This window comes from Hetaerina americana, unplaced genomic scaffold (assembly GCF_022747635.1).
Source record: "Hetaerina americana unplaced genomic scaffold, ioHetAmer1.1.p SCAF_4, whole genome shotgun sequence".
Classification (NCBI taxonomy): Eukaryota; Metazoa; Arthropoda; class Insecta; order Odonata; family Calopterygidae; genus Hetaerina; species Hetaerina americana.
In genome coordinates this window covers 44,782,712-44,800,120 of record NW_027286985.1, presented here as the reverse complement: position 1 = coordinate 44,800,120, position 17,409 = coordinate 44,782,712, and positions in this window count along the sequence as shown.

Below are 17,409 nucleotides of genomic sequence, written 5' to 3'. Positions count from 1 at the left end.
TTTTAAAATTGTTTTTCCAAACCTTATTGTAGGCTGTTTTAGGTTCGAGATCATGATTGCTTAGTCTTCATTCATAGAAATTTCGTTCAGATATTTGTTAAAATAGAGCTTACAAAAATGTCTAAAAGTGTTTCAGTCATGCTTATGATGTTATGTATTCATGACATTTGTTTACAAAATCAATCTGGAAGTCGGTACATTTGAACAACTTCTAAGTTCTTAATTTTTAGCTCTATTTAACTGAATCATAGGATTTTATACGGACTTTGGAATTTTAGCGCCATTTTTCAGCTATTCGGTGTGCGCCGCTTCAAGAATTTTATTTCTTCAGGCATGTGCTATGCTTTCAGGCAAAATATCTAAGTTAAGTCTAACAACTAGGAACTATTCGAGGGAATGGTATACCTGTATATTTTGTAATTCATCTGGGAATAACACTATCCACAAACCATTTAAGATCACGATGTGCTGAATGTTACATCTGGTGTTCTACAAGAAATGTTGGATCTATTGTTTAAAATTGGTTATTACATAAAATTATAATAAATGCTTGAGGCACAAATGATGCAGTTTTTTTCCGGATATTAATCATAATTGTTAAAAATCAAATTTATTTTTAGCTTTTATTGCTGTCATGTAAGCAATCGTTCAAATTTGGTAGCATATAGTTAGCAGAATAGATGTTCAGATGTTCATTAAGGGATAAATCTTTTATTCTATGTTCTGTGAGGTTATTCACCCAATTTTCTGCCGAGATTGGGGCTCTTGAGTTGTGGTATTTCAATGCTTCATGTGTTGTACCTGAGCTTTAGGAAATGATTTTTATTTAACGTGGACGATACATAATGGAACTCATTAACTCTTTAAAAATTGGTCCTTTCCACCAACTGGGGTTTTCCACGCTTTTCTTCAATTTTTTGAGGCAAATTGAGGATAAGATGCGCATTCAGCTTCCAGAGTTTCGGGGATATACGGTGGTCCCAGAAGTACTCGGCATGACCTAGAGATGGCGGTAGTGGTTTGATAAAAATCACTATTAGAAAGTACGTAAACTATAAAGAATATGTTTCAAGTTTGATCACACTACGTTGTTTAGTATTTGTTGGCAGCCATCAATAGTTAACTTTTTCGGTGAATTTGTGAAAATAGAGAATATTGGTCATCGTTATGTGGTACAATACTTGAATCCATTGAAAGGCCTTGGCCAAACCAATATAAAAGCTGAACTGGATTCTATTCTGGGTGAGTCTGCTCCTTCTTTTACAGCAAGAAAATATTGGGTAGCAGAGTTTAAACGAGGCCGTACGGCTGTCATCGTATTGGTTGGCCAGATGAGGTGACGACTCCAGAAACGGTGAAGAAAATCCACAAAGTGATATTAAATGTTCGTCAACTGAAAGCACTCGAGCTCACAGACATAAAAGGCATTTCAAAAAGTGCGGTTCATCGCATATTAACTGAAAATTTGAACATGAGAAAGTCGTGTGCAAGATGGGTCACACTCGAGCAAAACCAGTGTCGTTAAGATGTTTCAATTGTGTGTTTGGCAGAGTTTCATACCAACAAAGCAGAATTTTAGCGCCGTTTCATAACCATAGATGAAAAATGGCTCCATTACTTCAAATTCGAGACAAAAGAAAAAATCAAAGCAATGGATTCAAAAGGGAGAACCGGCTTCAAAGAAGGCGAATACAGTTTTATCTACAGGAAAGGTCATTGGGATGCGCGTGGGATAATTTTTATTGACTATCTTGAAAATGGGAAAACAATCAACTGCGAGTATTATGCGAACTTATTGCAACGTTTGAGCGAAGAAATCATGCCAAAGAGGTCGCATTTGGCTAAGAAGAAAGTGTTGTTTCGTCAAGACAATGAACCAGCTCACAAATCCGTTATTGCAATGGCCAACATTCATGAATTAAAGCTTAAGTTGCTACCTCATGCAGCCTATTCGCCAGATTTAGTTCCCTCGGATTTTTTTCTGTTCACAAACTTAAAAAAAAATGGCTTGGTGGCCAAAGATTTTCCAACGGTGAAGTGATGATGTCGGCAGTTAATGGCTATTTTGAGGAGCAAGACAGTTCTTATTATAAAAATGATATCAAACTTTTTGAACACCGTTGGGAAAATAGTATAGAGCTGAAAGGAGATTATGTTGAAAAATGAAGACATTTTTTCCAAACATTTTGTGTTTTCTTTGTTGGGTCGGGTAATTCTGGGATTACCCTCGCACGGAAATTCTCTATCTGACTTGTTTTGGTAGATAGGCTAAATGCGAGATGGTGACAAACTGTTGATATCATGGAACGATTGACATTAACTCCTACGAACGAATTTCCATGCATCCATTTTGCTTGTTTTGTTATTTCACTGATGAGCTCTAGGAAGTGGTTATTTCTTTGACTGTGCCTTTTGCCTCCTGTTCCCTTAGTCAATGTTTAGAAGGTAGAGTGTAGAAATACATCAGAGGATTTAGAAGCATTTGCATATAAATCGGAAAACCATCGTCATTTTATCCTGCTCTTCCTTCAGTGTCTTAAGTTCAATCCTAGTAGAAATGTAAACTACTGAATTAAAACCAGTTTCAAGCTGCTCTCTGAATATTCTTATTATTGATTCTCCAACTACACAAAAAATGATATAATTTTTTCGCATTTTGAGAAATCTGATGTTTATAACGTTGAAAAATCGTTCGTAGGATCTCTCCCCGAAAGGTTTATAAAGAAATAAGAACAGCATTGATTATAGGCAAAAAAATAACTTTTGATGTATTTCACGGAGAAACATCTTTACCAATGACTGCACTGAATTGTTTTTATGTCTCTAGATTGGTTGAAGTTTTTACCCTTCATCAATGAAAAAAGAAATCTCGGGTCGATTAAACTTCGTCAGGATGTTTTGCACCCTGATATATCTCCAGTAGGAGAGAAGAAACATTGGTGGAGCAGCGATTTTACCGCAAAATAGTGTGTCTAAAAATCCTTTAATTTCTATTTGAAGTCATTCTGTCATGGTCCACTTAATCATCTTTGCATCGAAGAATGCAGCACGTAATTCTCGGGTTTCATTGTCTTTAAAGAAATACTATGAAGCATTCGTAAAATGACAATGCCGCTCCCTGATCCAAAGTTCGCATACTTTTCCGGAAAGTCAGTGCAAAAGGTTTACACAGCGTACGCCTCATCTATCCCCTTAAGGGTTAGTACGAGGATATGTGAAAGGAGACACTTATTCCCCTGCTTTAACTGCGCGGTGTATCGCAGGAAACGTTTTAAGTTCCCTCCACGTATTTTGTGAATGTAAGTTGGCCGACGCTTGTATGGTTGACCCAGAGCACTCAAAGTTGGCTCGGTGCCAGAGAATGAGAGGTTATATTAAGGCATTATCGGTTCCTTTATTTCCCTTTCCTTCTCAGCAACATCCGCCGGGGACTGCTTCCAAAACTCCCTCTTACCTTCCCGGTCTCGTCCCTTCCCTTCTCCTCATTCCCTTGGAAAGAGAGCCCCTATTTCCGCGACGTAAACAGATACCACCGTTTCCTGCCGAGTTAGCGGGTGATTTTTTCCGTATTTTATTTCTCGATCCTTTTGTACGCCTTTTCATCGTGGATCATGGATTCGGCATCGTTAGATTTATTTTTTCCCTAGGACTGAGGAGGCGCGATACGTTTTCCTCTTAGATTAATGGAAGGAGAATTCGCGCCCGGAGTTGCGGGGAAAGGAAATAAGGATGTGAGAGGGAATCTTCTTGCTCGGCGAGGTCTTAAAAGAAATTTACCAGAGGTCGTATTCACGATGGGAAGTTTTTCTCTCGCCCATCATACGATTCACGAAACAAATATCAAGGGATGGCAACAAAATGTTCTTTTTATGCCAAAAAAAGATGGATCTTACTATTATTTGTGGTATTTTGTTGACTGGTCATGCAAAAGAAGGAATAATATGATCCCTTCCGTAAATTGTGGATATTCGAGGCTTTCGCTGGCGTCTCGGATTTTTCACTGGTTGTCAGGTTGACAGGCTGGTTACGGTTTAACTGCAGAAATCCGTTATAGTTACTGGTCAGACAAATATTGATTTAAAGTTAGCATTATAGCTATTAAGGTCCTTTCACTTTGGATATGTATTATGTGAATTTAGCAGGGTACATTCGAGTGTAATATTTGTTGGTTTATGTATCATTTCAAACTATCGTTTCTTCTCGTAGGGACTTTGGTAAGAATGACTTCAGTATATTTTCCCCGAATTCAATCATCTCTCGGACGTTTTAAGGAAAATGCGTCACAGAAGTTTCATTCATTTAACCCCTTTTTTCATCTGCAGCGAACGAAATTTCGCGTCGATATTGTTTTACGGGCTCATTCAAGTCGTCGGGAGATTTTATGGAACGTCTCTTTAACTCACCCTTATAATACTGCATCGATCAGGTCTCGAGTGCCCTCTCCGTTTGACCTTCTTTTGTTTTCATGGGACACAGAGTACAGTTAGGAACTTTTCAAGTTATTTATGCATTTCTTAAACTTAATCCAATTTCCGGTGTTGTAATAATTGAGTGAGGTCGAATGTGACGAAGGTAGTTAAAACTTCCACGGCAATAGTTTTGATTGTAATTGGTAGGATTTTACGATACTAGTCGGATATAAAATCAGAATTGATATTTTTACGTACAGTTATTGTCGCAAAATGTTGCTTTGAAGTCAAAACTCATTCTGTCGCTCATTTTTTGTACACGCACACATACTAATGTGATTTGCGAATTTCTCCCGCGAAATCAAACGAATTTAGTTGTTTCTGTCTTGTCACAAGGTTATGGAGAGACTCACTCATTACGCTATATCAAAGTATATCAACTATGGACTGGAGTAACCTTATGTTGCTTGTTACATGCTCGTCAAAGAGTCGCAAGCCTCGTTTAGCTTTTTTTCCTCTACCTCCTCAGCACAGGAGATGCTAAGTTCGGTCTTCCCAGTTAAGAGACCAATTTTCTGCGTAATTAATCATGACGCTCAGCCTTTGTTAAGCTTTGATTAAACTTAATTAAGTGGGAAGTAAAAGTGTGTTTAAAATTGTTCCTTATCTTTTCATTTTGAAGAAATATATTTAAGGGCACAGTCGTTTGCAGCCAATTCAAACTTGTGGTTGTCAATTCTTGAACACTCCAATAAGCTTTCTTTCGAAACATTCCTTAATTTGTGTTTCATAAATGGATCTATTATTTTGCCTTCCTCTATTTCAATATATCTATGATATGCTCATTATGTTTCGTACAATTTTAATTGGCTTCGTAAGAAACCTGTGCTGTCCTATCTCAATCAATATCCTCTCTTTTAGAATTTTTGACAACATTCATTTTTCGGTTTCTTTGGAAACTTTCTCAACTCAAATGGCTCCAATGTGCATTTTAATTGTATAGGACGGGTTGAGTACTCAGTCGGGAGCAGCAGTAACTGGAGAAAAGGTTGGTAATCGCTCAATTTATTTAAGGATTCGGGAAAAATAGCAAAAAGGGTGCTAGGTTTTGAAAAAGTTGGTAACTAGATATGCGAATTTGGAACATGGAATGTGAATCTATAACTCAGAATAAGAACGACGTCCCCCTTAACTGTAAGATTAGTCCACGTATGGTGCAGCCCTCGCGCGTGCTTATCTTGGCAAAAACTGAGAATATACTAGGATTTACTTCAATGGTAGTGGGGACATGATCTACAACAAATACCTTTTCAGATATGGATCAATGGAAAATCGAAAAAAATCGTATTTTTTCGGGAACAAAGAAAAAAAGTCAAATAAGAGAATCAGTAAAACGCGCGGCCTCCCTAAGTTCTTCGAGTCGTTACGTCCGTAAATATATTTACGTTTCACACTGGTCTCCAACCAAATGCTGCGAGTGGAACTTTAATTCGAGTTCATTATGAAACTCGCGCGAAAGTGATATTTTCCCGTAGACCAAGTCTCGTATGTCAGAGAAACGCGCATAGAGGCCCTTTACTTTTGTATTCAAACACGTATTTGACGTTTCCAGCTCGTCAACGCGTTTTTTAAAAACCCTATTTGGGCAGCCTTTCCATGCATTTTGTTCAATGCACGAGATTTGATTGCCTCCTAGATGGATGTATGACACAACTCGGATGCAAGGTGGATTCGTTTGAAGTTCGGCCCACGCACCGATTGCCCTCGTATCCTCGCCCTCACGCCTCCGCAAGACCGAAGCTAGTCGAAAACCACATCCGCTTCGATTACCATTTTCGGGCCCCAAAGCGAGTTGATGCGACAGCACCGTGATTTGGTTTTGCATGCGACCCTTTAGTGTGCACCACGGGTCCCGTACCTTCCATCATCCCATCTCGCTTGACTGGGAGCACGACCGATTGACAAGGCAATGGAGACAATCCCTTTTTTGCCGCAAACCGTGGACTCATCAGGGATTGGCAAATTAACTGCGTGCCCGGATCAAAGCGCCGGAGTGGGCCAAATTTTCGTGCCAACCACACGCGTGCTCTTGCCGCATGCATGTTGAGCCTCAGAACTTGATGGGCCCTAGCGACGCACCGTAGGGTCCAGTTATAATATTTATAGACTACTGGACGAGGGCACCATATATCTTCCTTGCATAACAAAAGCACTAATGTCACCAAAAATGTTGATCCCTCTTCCCACGTCGAACTCGGGTCAACACGTGTGTGTTTTATTCTCATCCCAAAATTCGTTAAAACACTGATCCCGTTGACTCAGTTGTTTTAACGAAAACTTGAATGAGAGTATCATCCTGCAGTATGACTGATTACAGTAATCTGAGTGTCTAGGGTACCCAGATTACTGTCATTGCTGAATATTCATTAGATACATCCGGGGCTCGGAGTCATATTCTGCCCCAGGTCGTATTTCATTAGATTTTGGATATTCACATAAATACCCCTGATGTATTCCCTACTCGCGCTTTTTAAATTTTGAATTTATATGGTAGAGAATTTCGAATTCATTAGTGAAGCAACTGGTATGGAAAATAGTTTCCAATTTACCGACTGTAAGGCCAATGCAGTTAAAATTTAAGGCAGGAAAAATCACCCATTCCAATTGATATTTTTGGGTATGAAAAGACGAGACGTGTGCAGCAGTAGACGTGAAATTCCAGTAAAGATTGGAAGACAAGTAATTGGTACGCTCAAATTTACTATATCATTTTAACACAAATGTTGGCAAAGGGATAACGAAATATATGGGCTAGAATTCTCCGTCCACGTCGTCGTAATTCTCGACTGGGGAGGATACGCGGACGCTCACGGCTTTGCACAAACCGTCTTGACCATTAAAAGCAGGAAGCTTCCTCTTGCATTACACTCGCCCGTTGTTTTAATGTCCACTGGTTTGGAAAGAAGTATCCTCTACCGTTCAAACGTGGCGTTTCCTCGAAGTAAGGATTTGTTGCAGGGTAATAAAGAAAACTGTGAGCTACCTATTAATTCACCACAATGACACTCATTGACATTTAGGATCGATGAGGCTTTCGTGGATGTTTCGGTTTGGGTGGGGAATTTGAGCTGGAGGTTGAAGATGGCGGAGGGAAAAGGGACCGGAAGAGCTCTCGTGCGCGCGGAGAGGGGATTACTGGACAGTAACGGGTTTGCTCTCCGCACCTGTCACACGCAGGGTCACATCTTTAACGGTGCCGTTTGTTCAAAGACAATAGCTCTGATTGGCTCCCGATTGATTAAGAGAATCTGTCCTTTAACCCCATGAGCAAAAGCCCCCGCGGTGCTAGGCGAAAATGGTGGGCACTTCCAAGCAGGAGTAGCTATTGAGTAAATAACTGCTTCCTTTCATCCCATGTGCGTTTACCACTTCCACTCATTTTTATGACGTTATCAAGTCTCTTCTATTGTACGTTAATTGATCATGTTCCCTCAGTATGACGTGCGGCTTTTTCCGTTATTCAGTCAGATTAAAAATCCGAAGATCCAGCAGAAATTCTGGAGTTTTTCCATCCATTACTTGATTGAGAGGTATGGTATGGTGATTTTTTTGTGGGGATAACCACGTGCTTTCTGCGTAACTTGATCCGTTTTTCGACAATCTACTTGCTATATTCTTAACATTCGCGACTCAGTTTATCTGGTGACCTACTAAAAGAAAACTCCAGCAATCAACTCGAGTGTGGTTTAATCGATGTTGGTAGAGCTCACTTCCTATTAAGCAACAATGCACGGCGGGTGAAGTTCATACATCTGGTCTGAGGGATTAGTTTCTATCCCGATATCACCTCTGGTTTCCTAGTTGGATCTGGCACCAAAGAAATAACACAATTTGCTTGAGGGTGAGGGTGCCCAGAGCTGTCTCACGTACTCGAACCAAGGCCCTACTGTCATTAGTTCAGTGGTCTAACCGCTAAACTGCAGCATATCTTGCTATCAAATGAATAGATTATAGTTGTCGCTGGGGAAATTTGTTTTCAGAAAGGAAGAAAAATCTGAAATGTTTTGGCTCTTTATTCTTTCTTTCATTAATTTATTAGAATTTATTTCTCGAGATTTGTTGAAATAGAGGAAGTAGTGTGCAGGTTGTACATTCCCAAAAATAAAAAGCATAGAAAATGTGATTTTTGTCATCACTGGGCCCATTTCAATGCTAAATTTATTTTCAAATACCTTAGCTATGACTTAAGTCATTATTTGTCTCGAAATATTTGGCAAAAAGCAAAAAAGAACTAATTTCCAATCAGAGTTATTACGTTTAGAAAAAAATAAATCCAGTTGCTCATGTGTTTAGAAACGATAATTTAAATATTTAAAATGGTTCTTAAGGGAATAAAATTAGTTCAAAAAACAAACCCTACTTTCTCTAATGAAATGATAAAAATTATTTTCTTGATGGTTTAATACTGTTTTGACTTTTATTACTAATATACCAGCGCTAGGCATTCTAAGTTGAATGTTCTGCATCAATATATAGAACACCGGCATTCCTTAGAATGTAAAAACTTCCGAGTTCATGTAAAAATATTATCGTTTATTGGATCTAATTCATGCATATATTTTTTTCTTATGTGAAGAAGGTGTTCTAATTTATATTTAGAGCAGCTTGATTCATTTAAGATCTGACAAAACAACGCTAATTTCTCAGAATGGCTTAGTCTACATTGGCCTTATAAAATATTTTGCTCCAATCTGGTTTGCAAAATGTTATAAAATAATAAGTATACCGTTTCATTTTTGGATAGGAAAAGCAAAAAAATATGATTTTTGTGTTGCAACTGAAAACCTTTTCTCTTTTACTAATTATCTATATCACCATCACCACTCTTTTGTTCTTGAGATTCCAAATATTCCTTGAGAGTCTTTGACTCGTGACTTTTCGTTTGCGTCTTTTTCTCTAATTACTTACCAAGCTGTCATATCTGATTTTGATGTACCGGCGGTTTTGGACATAGCGTTTGGTAAAAAGTTAAAACAGAGATCATGGCGTTCAATGCTACCCGGGAGGAGGTTGAAAATTTAGACAGCTTACCCGTAAGCATTTAAGAACGAATCTATGTAGAAGAAGATGTTTGTAAAAGCATTTTCATTTGCATATTTATTTCATGTGTGGCTATAATTTTAGTTAAAAAAATTTCATGTTGTCATTTCCTTAATAAATGTCTGGGAATATTCTGATTTGGTAGATTCTACTATTGATAACCTAGTCTCATCTCATCTTTGCCGTTTATTATGGCTATAAAGTATTCCAGGGAAAGATTTGGTCTAGCGGTAATTAGCATAAGTTTGTTCTCGATTAAACGATGGATGCTGTGCTTAAGCAGGCTGATACTTGTTCTAAATATTTATACAGTTAAATATTATCGTGTTTAATATTTCCTGTTTTTGTTTCTATTATCATTAATTCTGCTTAATTCTGACACATATTTTTCGTTACATTTGTGCTCACATTTAATGGAAAATGGGCTTATTAAATGGAACATCTACATGATATGCTCGCAAGTATTAAATTTCAAATATCTTAAATTGATCAGGAAAAATAATTCAAGATGAAATTTCATTTACTAGGTGAGGATGAATAAGTTTCGTGCCCAAGAAAGAATCACCTTACAGGAAAGCCGTTTTGAGTTCAGTACTGGAGTCAATGTACGGTAGAATGCGACAGGTAGTTATTCTCGATTCCCACGATGAGATAGATTAGGAAATTCAAATGTGTGGCCAGGCGTATCTGCGTAGAAGTTGACTTACCGCATACTTGAGTAATACCAGTAATGGGCATATGCCATCCAATTAGTGAGTTCTATTAGTCTCACGCCAGGGTATTCATTCATTGTTGCCTGTTGAGATGCCCCAGTCGATAATGAAAATGACGTCCGCTGGCAATTTCGAGTTTTTCTCTCTGAAAAGACATGGCGTAGACATTTATAGGACAATACGATTTTATTATCACGAAAGAAGATGATAAAAGATGTTGGTGTAACTGTGGACACTTTAAAAAGATCTGTACGAGTGAGGTATTCCCAAGAAATTTTTAAACTCAAGTAATGGTTTGCGGTATACCTTTACGTTCAGGGTACAGCATTCTTAGTTCTTGTTCTAAACTTTTTACGTGACGGGGTATTTCAAGATAGGGTGAAATTGCATGGAATGCTTTTTTTTCTCTACATCGTTGTGAGAATTTACTACACTTAATGCATTACGTACTGCATTTGTATTTTTTTGTGTAACTACAGTTACAACCGAATTTTACCATAGATTTTTCATTTTTAATGAGTACAAGTCAATTAGCTGTTAGGCGATTTTATGTGATTTGGTCTTTAATGTACCTGTTCACGGTAAACGATTGTTTGAAGTCCCACAATTCCGGGTTCCTCGTGATATATTTTGATAACGTTAACAGCCACGTATTTAATTGAATACAAAATGATTATTACTATATTACAAATTAAAGTAATAATGCTGGTTATGCGCCAGTGAAATTGAATGGCATCGCTTTCACTCGTCTGCGGTTCTTGAGCTTAATTTTTGGCAATAATTTAGTCTGAAGTATTTTCCTTTAGTTTGCTAACACTTGGTATGATATCGATATTCTGATTTTGGCCAAAAATATTAAAGCTTAAATTCTTCAAGTATACAACTATTTTCCTTTTTAAATGGCATAATATTCAACCTCCACTAAGTTAGGGAAGGTCCTGGCCAACCGTGCGGTAGACACCAAAATGGAGCACACCACTCCCTTCACTCGACTTGTATATGTCACTTTAACAACGTACAGTAAAACTGTGACCAGGGTGAAAAATTAATGTTATGTTTTTCGTTAAACTTTTTTAAATTTTAAAATTTTTTAAAAATTAAAAAAAATATCATTGAGAATGAATCAAAAGTATTATGTGGCAAATCGTTATCAGCTCTCCAGGTGATTTAACCAATGAGGTTATTCTTTGATATAAAGAACCCAACCTTTACATTTTCCCCTTTTGCAGTAGATAACAGGGACGGCTCGGATGTCGAAGCTTTAAGAAATCAAAAATTAATATTACTTGGGCAACGTAAACTAATTTTCAACGTCTTCTGCCACATGAGAATGACATTAAGGTATCTACTCAAGTGCCCGTTGCGGTATCCTAATTGGTGCAAATAGTTTAAAATATAACGAGACTTCAGGCTCAGTTTCAAGAAGAAAGGTTAATAGATTCATTATTTTGCTACCTGGTACCTAGTTACCCTTAAGAAAATTTCTGAATCGGCGCTATTACGAAAAAATACCAGACCTTTAAATGAGAAATAGCATTTGATGGAAGGAGCTCATAATAGAGAATAAAATTGCGACACTTTTTCACCTTCAAAAAAATATAATTGTAATAATTCATTTACCTGATGTTGACTCTTTTGAGTTAAAAGTTTAGTAGTAAAGCAGTTGCTTATGTGGGTGAAAAAGGGTACCTATTTTATTATCTTGTGCTAAATTTTTAGTTGTATCCGGAAACTTATTCTACTATACTACTTTTTTAAATTCTTCTGTAAAATAAAACTCTCCTCATTTAGTGAAGAGTCAGGCGTGATGTTGTGGAATCGAGACATAACATAAACTTTGTTGCAATTTCAATTGTGGAAAATTGCAACAAAGTTTTTATTATTTCTCCTCATTAGATAAAACATCTGTAATAACGATGATTTTACTCAAATAGAGATTTCAAATTTTAAAATATTATTATTATTTCATCAATAATTTTGATTTTTTTAAATTCTCTAAGTGTTCGGAAATAAAGGGCAGTGCAATGTAGTGTGACGTGTCAAGTCATTCTTCTTTTTAGAACCTAAGAAATGTAGAAATTTTATGTTTTTTCAATCCAAAACTTACCTCTTACAATAAAATACCGAATAAAACAAAACATATTGAAGGCACCGGGCGTAGTACGTCGAACCACAATTGAAATAAACTTCCTTAGTGCCTTCTTTTCCTCTGAATTATTCCCGCTATAAACACCATTTTTCGATGGATTAGGCACTGTAATCCCTTTGTCTCAGTTTTCATGTTATCAGCCGTTTGAATTCATCGATATATCATTTTTGCCCATTCAAGATCGGTCTGCCACCCGACCACTTTGAGTTATCTTTCCAATCGTGGCGTCATAAATATTGCAGCATTCTGAAGGAATTGCGAACGTGAGTGGTAGTGGTGTGCGAGAATGAAAGTGGTACGCATATCATTTTGTCAGATGACGTAAATGATGAACGTTTATAGAAAGGTGAAGGAGCGTTTTTTAAATTTGCAGACTTGAGTGGAAAACCAGCTGAAGTTTGAATATTTATTTATTTATTTTATTTATCGACTTATTTGGGCGAGGTTGAGACTAATAGTCCCTTCTTCCACCTAACCCTACATTACAGACATTATATTGAAGACAATCACATACAACCAAGCCTAGGTGGATTCCCGCCTAGGTGGATTTCCCTCCTAGATGGAGGGAAATCCACCTAGGCGGGAATCGAACCCGCGACCTTTGGGTTGGTAGGCGAGGACGTTACCCCGCCGCCACCGAGGCCGGGATGATGCGAGCGCAGGGCAACCGATATGGATGACAAGCTGCGGCTCTCTTTCAGAATCTTTCCCTGCTTTTGGGACTTTCTTGTAATAAATATATGTCTATCTGGTTCTACACTTGGTTACCCCAAGAATTTATACCACCCTCCTTCTTGAGTTATGCAATCTACAAAGCATATTTTTCAAGTTTAAAGTCCCTAGGTTGTTTAGTATTGGTACGCATACTAACTGAAAATTTTGGCATAAGAAAGCTGTGTGCAAGATGAGTCACATTCGAGCAAAACCAGTGTCGTGAAGATGTTTCAATTGGGTGTTTAGCAAAGTTTCCCAGCAGCAAAGCAGAATTTCCTCGCCGTTTCATAACCATGGATGAAACATGGGTCCATTACTTCACACCCAAGACAAAAGAACAATCAAAACAATGAATTTAAGAGGGAGAACCAACTCCAAAGAAGGCGAAGACCGCTTTATTTCCAGGAAAAATCATGGCGTCGGTTTTTTGGGATGCGCTTGGGATAATTTTCATTGACTATCTTGAAAAAGGTAAAGAACTATCAATGGCGAGTGTTATGCGAACTTATTGCAACGTTTGATCGAGGAAATCAAGCAAAAGCGGCCGCATTTGGCTAAGAAGAAAGTGTTGTTTCATCTTGACAATGCACCAGCTCACAATTCCGTTATTGCAATGGCCAAAATTCATGAATTAAAGTTTGAGTTGATACAACTGCATGTTGCCTATTCGCCAGATTTAGCCCCCTCGTATTTTTTTCTGATCGAAAAGTTGAAAAATTGAGGGAGAAGATAGTTTTAATTATAAAAACGGTTTCGCATAAATTAAACATCGCTGGTAAAAGTATCTGTAGCTGAAAGAATATTTTGTTGAAAAATACATTTTTCAAATTTTTTTCTTTTTCTTTTTGGGTCGGGTACTCCTGGGACCAACCTCGTTTAATGCTTATTTATTATTTCTTGCTGAGGTTTAGTAACACTTTTTCTATCCATGATGGCTTAAGACTTACGGTTTATTGGCAAACTATTGCCAATATCGATGGGAATGGACTCAAATTTTTGTGAGTCGCCAATTTTTCCTTCAAATTTCACGAGCTTGCATTATGCGACATTTTTTCCGCAAACTAAAATAAAAATGTTACATTCAAATGATTAACTTTCCTATGAAAGAAAGATGTTACATGTGGCTATTTTGAGGACATAGAAGTTTTTTGAAATTTTGTAAATGTCTTGGAAGGTACCTGAATATAAGTTGTAATTAGTCTTTAGGAAATTTTTCTCCAAAGGTTTGACGCATTGTAACCAAACATTAGTGCGTGTAATTGAATCTTAATGACTGTAGAAAATCTGCCACAAGTTTAGTTTTCAATACCAATACCAATTTCCTGATGTGACCGAAAACAGTTATTTTTTTTCAAATTATGCGTGTAAACGAAAGATGCATTGCAAACCTGGTGTCACAAATTATTTTAGGGGGGTGGAAAACCCTTGAGATATTGATAACCTTTTCAACAATCATACAATGCATAAATATAATAGTAAAAACTATGCTTATCATACTTAACTATTTCTATTCAGCATAATTCAGCTATAATTTGGTGAAAAAAATGGGTCAATGATTTTAGGATATTTTACTTTTTTCCTTTCTAAATATCTAAGTTTTTGATAAAATGTTTTTAAAAGCACAGATTGAATTTTTAGCATTTCCCGGAAAGAAGGAAATCGTCCTTCTCCCGTACCAAATCTTTCATTCTAGTAATTTAATTATATTGACAGCTGTCTCTGGAAATATTTAAGTTCGGTTATGCTGAAAATTGCATATAATTATTCATGGTTGTAATGAAATGTAAGATATTGGGACTGCTTCTTTTAGTTTTGTTATTGCTTAAAAAATTTCATGGTTATTTTTAAAAGAAACCGGAATCGGGACGCTTGCATACCAGGTCGTAAATAATGTCCATCGTCTATTTTGGACCTACAGTTTCCTGTTTTAAATACTATTGAAATCTCATAGTAAGAAAAATGTATAAAAAATCACCAAACGACTTTATTTTTGAAAACAATTCTTTCGGTTGCCAAGTGTTTAAATTGTGTAAAGTTTTTCCTTTTAAGTTATCCAAAAGTAGCATATAGATAGACAAAAATTCAGGTTTATCAAGGATATTCTAGGATTATACTGGGAACAACAAAAACGCATTAGTACGGAAATTAAACAGTAGTTAATTCGGATTGGAGCTCTTCTCGGTTCACTTTCTCAGCGATCTGTGTTTTGCTAAAGTTTTTAAAATCAACCGATTGAATTGAAAAAAAATGTCGTTACTCAGCGGAGGATCGTAGATAAACGGATCTATGTGTTATCTTTCATTTTCGGAGAAGGTTATGATTTTATATTCCGGTAGGATCCGGTACCAGTTGTGGGAAATGTAAATTAATATAGCAGCGCTGGAAAATTTTTATTTCAAATTTAATAAGAGCTAACCGGGTTTTTCTCAAAAATTCCATTGAAATACCTTTGTTCACTGTTAAACTTGAAAGACTGATGTACGCTATTTAATCAAGTTAACATACTTAACCAGGGGAAAAGTTTCACCGAGTGTCTTTGTCTTTAAATCCAGGAGCTATTATGCGCAACTCTGATCTTTATTTTCGGTTGCATTTTTTTCTTGTATTTTGTTGTATTTCCTTGAGTTTAGGCAATGGTTTTATGATCCTCAAATTTACATTATAGAGGTTTTCCGTTGAAGTGATAAACGGGCGTGAAATTAAATTTACTTCTATTGAAATGCACTCGTAGTGACAAATAAAAATTCTTAATCAATGAAGAAGTCGTAATGTTTCGATTCCATTAAAAATCTATCGTCGATTCTTAAGGCTCTGGCATCTAAATGATATTGCGTCCACAAAAATTAACATTGTGTGATAAGGTGCAAGGCATTTAAATATACCATTTCAAAATTATATTTTACCTTAGTTTTTTTATTTTGTTTCCACAGCTAAGGAATCCTTTTCAAGAACATTCCTACAAAGTCTTCCTCGAATTTTGAGGGACTTAAGTTGATAGCCAAGAGAGCCTTTCAGAATTCTTCTCGCCAAATTCATATCTCTACTAATTGGTTCGACATATTTAGACTCCCTCCTTTGGTGGTAAGAGGAATTTTCGAAGTTTTGGCTTTGAAATTGTTCATCTGTTCATTATCAAGGCAGAGGAGCAAAATTTCTTTCCAGAAAGGTTTATTGAGAGAACTCTTAAGAAGGTGGTGATTCTCACATGCACTCGGATTTAGCAGATAAAGTTACAACTGGAGACAGCTCGTTATTCAGTTTATAACTTGTGGTGTAGTATATCATGCTAATAAAGGATATGGGCATTCTAATTGGCAAAAGTTATCGCTGGAAAAATAACTCCCGATTTTAGAGTTTCAAAGAGGATTCACACATGAGCGAAGATAGCGGAAAAGGATTATTTTTGAAAAAAATTGAACTGCTTCAGAGTAAGTGATTTCCATTCAATCTTATGTATTTAATTCGTGAGTAACTCATTAAAAAGTGAAATCATTGGTATATAGTCTTCTTTTACCTTCAAATTTTTCGGCCACAATGGAATTTAATGAATAATAATTTATTACTAAATTTTGGTACTCGAAAAAAATTAGATTCTCCTGGAGCTCTTCAAATGTCGTTCATCATTTAAGTTGCTTGCTGAGTTGTTTTAGCCGAACAAAGTTCTCATGAGCACAAGAAATTTGCGCTCATCTTCCTTGTCCGTTAGGCTGGAGTAAACTTGTCCACTTGATATCACTTCACTTCACCCAAACCACGAGACATCATTGGAGAATCGCAGTTCGATGGGAGAATCTTATATCGTTCGTTCTACCTTGAATGATTCGCCGTTCTTCATCTCCGTCAAACAACTTTGAACAGTTGAATTGCCACCCTGGCGTGACCGCCCCTATCCTCCGGGGTGGCTTTCACGCCTTCGGCCGCCTCTCTTATCCGATCGATCCTCGAGGCATTGCTCCCTTTGTGGGCGCATCCTCAGTTGCTCTTCGAAGTGGCTCACGTTTAACTTCATCCAATAGAGGGTCTTCTCTCTCCCAGACAATTGCTTCAAGCTCAGAGCGATTTCTCATTCCTCTATCATATTTTTAAGCGAAGTATAGAAGTAGTATCCTCGTTGAAAAAAGGTTTAGGATCATGTGTAACGAAATGCGTTCATTAAACGCCTTCACTCCATCTATTAACATTCGAATGACTCTTAAATGGGAAATAGTCACTTGGTCGCTGTAAAATATTAATTGATGCTCATGTGTGATGAAAAATCTAATGCTACTATAACGATTTCATTTATCATTTATATAAGTCATGTGCTTGCACCTTATGTTCCTTT